Below are 8,646 nucleotides of genomic sequence, written 5' to 3' on the forward strand. Positions count from 1 at the left end.
GAGTTTTATTTTATTTTATTTTTTTTATCATGAAAGGATGTTGAATTTTGTTGACATGCAACAATCAATTGTGTTTCTATACACTAACAACGAACTATCAAAAAATGATCCCACTTACAATAGCATCAAGAAGAATAAAATACTTAGGAATAAATGTAACCATGGAGTTGAAGATCTGTACACTGAAAACTAAAAAAACTAGATTAAAGAAATTGTAGAAGATCCAAATAAATAGAAACCTATCCTGTGTTCACAGATTGAAAAAATTAATATTGCTAAAATATACATGCTGCTCAAAGTGATTTAGAGGTTCAATGCAATCCTCATCAAGATTCCAATGGAATTTTTCATAGAAATGCAAAAATGCTAAATTTTATGTAACACCAAAGACCCCACATAGCTATTCCCAAACTTCAAACTATATGACAAGGCTACAGTAACCAAAACAGCGTGATACTGGTGCAAAAACAGACACATAGACCAATGGAACAGAATAGAGAACCCAGAAATAAAGCCATATATCCATAACCATCTGATCTTTGACAAAGTTGACAAAAATAAGCAATGGGGCAATGATTCCTATTCAATAAAGGGTGCTGGGATAACTGGTTATCCATATGCTGAAGAATGAACCTGGACCCCTACCTAACACCATAAACAAAAATTAAATTGAGATGGATTAATAACTTAAATGTAAACCTCAAACTATAAGAATCCTAGAAAAAAACCTAGGAAATAGCATTCTGGACACCAGCCTTGGGAAAGAATTTATGACTAAGTCCTCAAAAGAAATTGGAATTGCAACAAAAACAAAAATTGATAAGTGGGACCTAATTAAATGAAAGACTTTCTGCACAGCAAGAAAAACTATCAAAGGAATAAATAGACAACCTGTAGAATGAAAGAAAATATTTACCAATTCTGTATCTGACAAAGGTCTAATATCCAGACTCTATAGGAAACCTAAATCAATGAACAAAAAACAAATAACCCCATTACAAAGTGGGTAAAGGATGTGAATAGGTACTTCTCAAAAGAAGAAATATAAATCGCTATCAAATGTATGGAAAAATGCTCATCATCACTGATCATCAGTGAAATTCACATCAAAACCATAATGAGATACCAACTCATGCCAGTTAGAATGGTTACTATTTAAAAGTAAAAAAAATAACATGTTGGCGAGGCTTTGGAGAAAAGGGGGCACTTATACACTGTTGGTGGAAATGTAAACTAGTTCAGCCACTGTGGAGAGCAGTGTGGAGATTTATCAAAGAACTAAGTGGTGAACTATCATTTGACCAAGCAATCCCATTACCAGCACCCAGTAATGGTACTGGGTATATACCCTGATATGGTTTGGTCCTGTGACCACACCCAAACCTCATCTCAAACTGAAATTCCTGCATGTCGACGGAGGGACCCGGTGGGAGGTGACTGGATCATGGGGGCAGTTTCCTCCATCTGTTCTCATGATAGTGAGGGAGTTCTCATGAGATCTGTTGGTTTATAAGTGGCAGTTTCCCCTGCACACTCTCTCTTCTGCCACCTTGTGAAGAAGGTGCTTGTTTCTCCTTCACCTTCCACCATGATTGTAAGTTTCCAGAGGATTCCCCAGCCACGTATAACTGTGAGTTAATTAAACCTCTTTCCTTTATAAATTACCTAGCCTCAGGTAGTTCCTTATAGTGAAGTGAAAATAGACTAATAAATACCCAAAGGAAAATAAAATGTTCTATCAAAAGGACATATGCAACCATATGCTTATCACAGCACTATTTACAACAGTAAAGACAAAGAATCAACCAAGGCATTCATCAATGATAGGTTGGATAAAGAAAATGTAGTACATATACACAATGGAATACTATATAGCCATAGAAAACATGAAATCATGTTCTTTACAGCAACATAGATGCAACTGGAGGCGATTATTCTAAGTGAATTGACACAGAAACAAAAAACCAGATTCTGCATGTTCTCATTTAGAAGTGGGAGCTAAACATTGGATACACATGGACATAAAGATGGGAAAAATAGACACAGGGAGCTATTAGAGGTGGGAGAAAAGAGGGGAGGCAAGGGTTGAAAAAAATACCTGTTGGGAACTATGCTCACTACCTGGGTGATGGGTTCAGTTAAACCCCAAACCTCAGCATCATGCAATATACCTTTGTAACAAATCTGCACATGTACCTCCGAATCTAAAATAAAAGTTGTAAAAGAAAAAAGTTTGTTGATGAACAAAATAAAGAAGCATCCTACAGAATTGGAGAAAATATTAGTAAGACATATATCCAAAAGGGTTAGTATTCAAACTATGTAAGGAACTCATACAAATCAATAGCAAGGAAACAACCCAATTTAAAAATGGGCAAAAGGTCTGAATAGAAAGTTTTCCAAAGAAGATAACAAATAGACAAGAGGTATATGAAAAGGTGCTCAAAATCACTAATTATCAAAGAAATACAATTCAAAATAACAATGAGATATCACCTGACACCTGCTAGAATAGCTATTACCTAAAAGCCAAAAGATAAGAAATATTGGCAAGGATGCGGAGAAAAGGGAACTCTTGTACACAATTAGTGAGTATGTAAGTTGGCACAGCCATTATGGAAAATAGGATGGAGTTCCTATAAAAACTCAAAATATAAATACTATATGATCCAGCAATTCCACTACTCAGTATATATCCAAAGGAAATAAAATTATTATCTGAAGAATTATTTGCATTCCCATGCATATTGCAGCATTATTCACAGTAGTCAAGATATAGAAACAACCTAAGTGTCCATCGACAGACTAATGGAAAACAAAAATGTGATGTTTGTGTGTATCTATATATACACATATATATGCATATATATATATATATATACACATACACACAGTTATATATCTGTATTTATATGTATATATAGCTTTACATAATGGAGTATTATGAGTATTATTCAGCCTTCAAAAAGAAGGAAATCCTGCCATTTGTGACAACATGGATGAACCTGAAGAACATTATGCTAAGTGAACTAAGCCAGACACAGAAAGGCAAATACTGAATGATCTCACTTATATGTGTAATCTAGAAAATAGTTGAAGTGATAGAAATGGAGAGTAGAATGGTGGTTACCAGGAGCTAAAGCGTGGGGGAAAAGAGGAGTTGTTGGTCAAAGGGTACAAACCTTCAGTTGTGAAATGAATAATTTTGGGGGGTCTAATGTACATCATGGTAACTATAGTTAATAACACTGTATTGCATACTTAAATTTTGCCAAGGGAGTAGATTTCAAGCACTCTCACCACAAAAAAAGTAACCATAGAAAGTGATGGATATGTTAATTAGCTTGATGTGGTAACATCTCACAGTATACATATACAGGTATTGATCGACTTACGACCTATGCAACTTATGACCATTTGACTTTATGACCACAATCACTAGACACGACTGCTCCACGTCTGGCAGCGCAAACATTGCCCAGCTGGGCGTACAACAGTGTGGACCAGCTTCCGGCAGCACTACCATCTCCGTGTGCACCATTTCAACTGTTATCCCAGACTCGGTACAGCAATTTGTGTTTTGTGTCTTAGATATTTTTCATCAAACCCCTGCCAATAAACTTCTTATACATTTTGAAGCAATGGACCCAAACATCGAACGATTTGCAAGGATTGAACGGATGGCGCACGATGTGTTTTGTCCATATAATGAAATTTATGAAGAAAAAAAGAAACATATAATTCAGACAAAGCTCACCATGTTTATGAAAAAACCAACTCCGGTAACCCCAACTGCTGCCTCAGATGACGACATCAACGATCCGCAGCCAAGCACCAGCGGCCAATAAAATGTTTCGTACATGTTTATATATTTTGATATGTTTTGCAATTGGGAAAATGTTTCCTATGGTATTTTTTACACCTGTATTTTGTATTTTTGTATGCACCTGTATTTTGTAATTTTGTATGTTTTGCAAATATTAAGCCAGTTGTACTGGTAATGCAGTGTTTTACTTAAACCTGACGAATGTAAAAATAAGAAACAAAATGGTGTAGAGATGATACAAATGGCATAAAATGAACAAAGAAAATTATGATATATAACAATAATGAAAGAAAATTATGATAAAATATGACAAAGATTTTTATAACATCATTTCACAGTACTGTATATATAGCCTACTCAACTTACAACCAAATCGTGTTACGACCAGTCTGTCGGAACCAATCGTGGTCGTAAGTCGAGCACTAGCTGTATATCAAAACGTCATCTTGTACACCCTAATATGTACATTTTTATTTGTCAGTTATACCTCAATAAACCTGGGTAGGAAAAGACATACAAAAAAAGAAAGTCCTACTTCCTTAAAAATAAAAAGCAAGTAAACCATCTTAACTCAGGCTGTTATAAAACATATTCTTGACTGGGTGTCTTAAACAACAGAAATTTATTTCTTGTAGTGCTGGAAGCTGGAAGTTCAAGATATAAGTGCCATCATGGTTGTGTTCTGGTAAAGGCCTTATTCCTGATTGCGTCTTCTCTTGGCCATTCCTTGGTGGATACACACACACATAAACACACACACACACACACACACAGAAATCTCATGTCTCTTTCTCTTTGTATAAGGTCATTAATCCCATCACAGAGACGTCACCACATGACCCCACCTAAACCTAATTACCTTCCAAGGCTCCATCTCCAAATACCATCCCATTGGAAATTAGGGCTTTAACATGAATTTGGCAGGGACACAATCTGCTCTTAGCATTCCACTCCAGCAAATAAATCAAGTTGTGTCCAGTAGGGAGGTCCAGCAGCAGGTAGAATGGCCCCAGTGACAGTTTCTCGTTTCAGGGATAGGGTGCTAATCCATAGGTGGTGGTGATGGTGAAGAACATTGAGTGACAAAAGCATAGCGAGGTCTGATTCCTTGAGAGAGTGGGCTACTAAGCAGGTGTCTAAGGCAGAGACACTGGTTTAGAACTGGGACACAAGGTCAGAGGGTAACAGTAAATAGACAGACAATTCCACAGAAGGAACCTTAAAGCAGTGGTTCCAACATTTTGGATTTTACATATGTGTACTTTTTTTTTTAAATGAGTTTAAAACTGATATAGTTCAGCTGTGTCCCTATCCAAATCTCATCTTGAATTATAGCTCCCATGATTTCCATCTGTTGTGGGAGGGATCCAGTGGGAGGTAGTTGAATCATGGGGTGGGTCTTTCCCATGCTGTTCTCATGAGATCTAACTCTTTTATGAAGGGAAGTTCCCCTGCACATGCTCTCTTTGCCTGCCACCATGTAAAACATGCCTTTGCTCCTCCTTCATCTTCTGCCATGATTGTGAGGTCTCCCCAGCCACGTGGAACTTTGAGTCAATTAAACCTCTTTCCTTTATTTATTACCCAGTATTTGGTATGTCTTTATTAGCAGTGTGAGAAAAGACTAATACACCAACTTTTTATTTTGCTATGTAAATATATACAGAATTAAAAATGAAATAATCAACTATCTACAATGTATTAACCCTATGATTTCATTTAAAATACTATTTTAAGGCAAAAATTGGGCAACAAATTAGAAGCAAAGAACAATCCCTAATCAAAATTGAAAATGTACAAAACAATAAGAAGAGAGGACTTGAAATATTCCCAACACATAGTCATGATAAATACTAGAAGTAATGGATACCCTAAAGACCTTGACTTGATCCTTACACATTCTATACATGTCCAAAATATCACATGTACTCCATAAATACATACAAATATTATGTATCAATTAAAAAAAACCAACAATAAAAAGGCTTCCTCTTATCCTGCCCCTTCATCATCCAGTTTCCCTTTCTATAGGCAGCCAGTTATTTGTTCCTTGGGCATTATTCCAGAGATATTCTATGTATAAACATGCAAATAAGTCTATTTGTGTGGAAGGGTGTATGTATGTGTGTGGCATTCTGTTCACATTTTTTTTTTCTAAAAAGGGTATCTTGAAAAGCATTTCATGTTAGTGCATTAAGAGCTTTCTAATTCTTTTTACAGCTGTATAGTAGTTTATTTATGGATATATCAAATTTGTTTAAACAGTCACTTATTAATAGACATCTCCATTATTTCCAACCTTTTGATACTGCAAATAGTGCTTCATTGAATTACCTTAGAATACTCTTTATGATTGAATTAAACTATGAACAATTCATTACTTCAACTTCTTTTCTTTTCATTTCAACATGAGCTAGTAAAAACTTTACTAGCACCAGGTTATATAATTGTCATTGCAAAACTGTTTTCTACAGTTCTCCACATCCTGGTAGTCATCCAGGCTTATAAAATGGGCCAGGCTGCATAATATTCCATGAAAATGCAAAAAAAAAAAAAAATGGGAAAAAAAAAAAAAAAAAAAAAAAAAAAAAAAAATGGGCCAGGTACCTGCTTGATAAAAAAGTGGTATCCATCCAAATAGGTGAGTCTACCTCAGTAGGCAGAGCCTGAGTTCTGGTTCCAACTTTCTTTTCTCATAGTGCTTTTCCCCTCTGTTGAAATATTTTTCCAAATGGTTTTTCTTATTGTCATTTTAACCAGCCATCCCCATGACATACGGATATTTGATATGTCTAGACATGGGCTCATTAAAGATGTCAGATAGAGGCAACAAAAGGAAAAGATTTAGAATACTTAGGCATTTGGGTGGATCTGGCAGAAGGACAAAAGACCATCTTCAGGTGCTGGGATGTCTTAGGTACCTGTTTGCAAATCTCAGCTTTACCTATGTGCTATTTTCAATGGTCATTATAGCAATTGGCTGTGTGGGTTTCAACATACTTTATGTAAGTGTACCCTGATAATACCTCACCTTATGCCCTCGTTGTATGCGTCTCAGGATAGGATTGCTGGTGAATTTAACTGTAGGACTACACTTAATGCTGATACAATGCCTATAGATGTACAACCTGGAATCATGAAGCACTGAGTGAATGCATGAAACTTTGTCCATTGGGAGATAAGTGATGGCAGATAAATTCATCCTCCTTGTTTCTACTCATGAATGAAATTGAGTTGCTCCAACGTTTTAAAAAATTCAATGGGATTAAGCAATCAGTCTCAGCTGAGGTCAGCTCAGTAATGCATCCTCAAATTGTCTTTCCCTATTGCCTTGACTTATTACCCATGTCCCTCATTCTTACCCCCTGGAATTGCATTCTTACCACAACAACTGCACTTAATTGCTCTGCCTTAAATCCAGACTATGATATAAGCTCTGGTAGAAAAGGCATAATTTAGGCAAACATTATCAAAATAAACAAACAGAGGATGCAGACCAGCAGTCAGAATTGGGGATTCAGTAAAATTGAAAGCTTATCCAGACATATTGACGGGGCATCGTGATAAAAAATCCAGTGTGTGTGGGATGCAGTACTCAGCAGTCCAGGCAGGCAGTCATAATTCAGGAATTTTGACAGCAGAAAGCTCTACTGCAGGTCAGGTAGGATTCAAATCTCTGGAAAGATGGTGAGAATGCTGTTGGCAAGAGTAAGGTTGCTTCTGAGTACTAGAGGTCCTGGACTGGGCAGTTGACCAGGAACCAAAGAACTAATTGGAAAAAAGGTAATGGAGGTCAGTTGGGACACAGGGTCAAATATGGGATAGAAGTTGAATGTCCTGAAATTGAAATCACAAAAGTACATAGAGTTTTCTATATACCCCTTTCCCAAGTTCATGACTGGAATTGAGGTGGAGTTTAGTATGAAGACAGGTAGGCAAAGTAACTCCTGCCATGGGAGATAAGTATTTCAAAGATCAAAGACTGGAAATGACACAGAAATTAACAACAAAGGCAGTATTCCCATACTCGATGACCCCGTGGTAGGTGGAGTGAAACAAGTAATACACTTCTCATACAGCTCCTAGGTTTTATGGTATAGTATTTAACTCCTTGACCAACATGAATTTCTTTCCTTGTGTGATGAGAATGCTTGAACACACCAGCAAAAGGAAGGACAATCAAGAGTTTACCTTACAACAATTTAAGACCCAATCTTAGATGTATGATGGAAATGATCCTTAATTTAATCATAACACCCAACTGTAAGTTGCACTCTTTAGTGAATCATTTGATATCTCTGAGTCATTTTTTCTCTTCTGAAAATGAGGCTAATATTTGGCCTATCTAACTCATAGGTTTGTTGTAAATATGAAATATGACAACATACGTGAAAATAATTTGTAAATTTCTGTTTTATACAAATATTTGTTATTATCATAAGAAAGAGTGTTTAGTTGAAGAAAACAGAGCTTCTTATATGATTTAAAAATAGTAATGTTGGCTTCAAGAGTGAGTACATTTTTCTAGATTTATGATGTTAAGTTACTGGGCCACTGCTTTGTCCTTTTTAGATTAATGCCAAAAATATGGCTTTCAAGTCCCTGTCCATGTAGCAAATGCCTCACTGTCCTCTGGGGAAATCCCAGTATAGATGTCATTTAGTAAACAACATCATTAAAGATTAAGACAAGCAACACGCCGAGCGCATTGGCTCAAGCCTGTAATCCCAGCACTTTGGGAGGCCGAGGTGGGTGGATCACGAGGTCAAGAGATCAAGACCATCCTGGTCAACATGGTGAAACCCTGTCTCTACTAAGGA

This window comes from Cebus imitator, unplaced genomic scaffold (genome assembly GCF_001604975.1).
Source record: "Cebus imitator isolate Cc_AM_T3 unplaced genomic scaffold, Cebus_imitator-1.0 Scaffold421, whole genome shotgun sequence".
NCBI lineage: Eukaryota > Metazoa > Chordata > Mammalia > Primates > Cebidae > Cebus > Cebus imitator.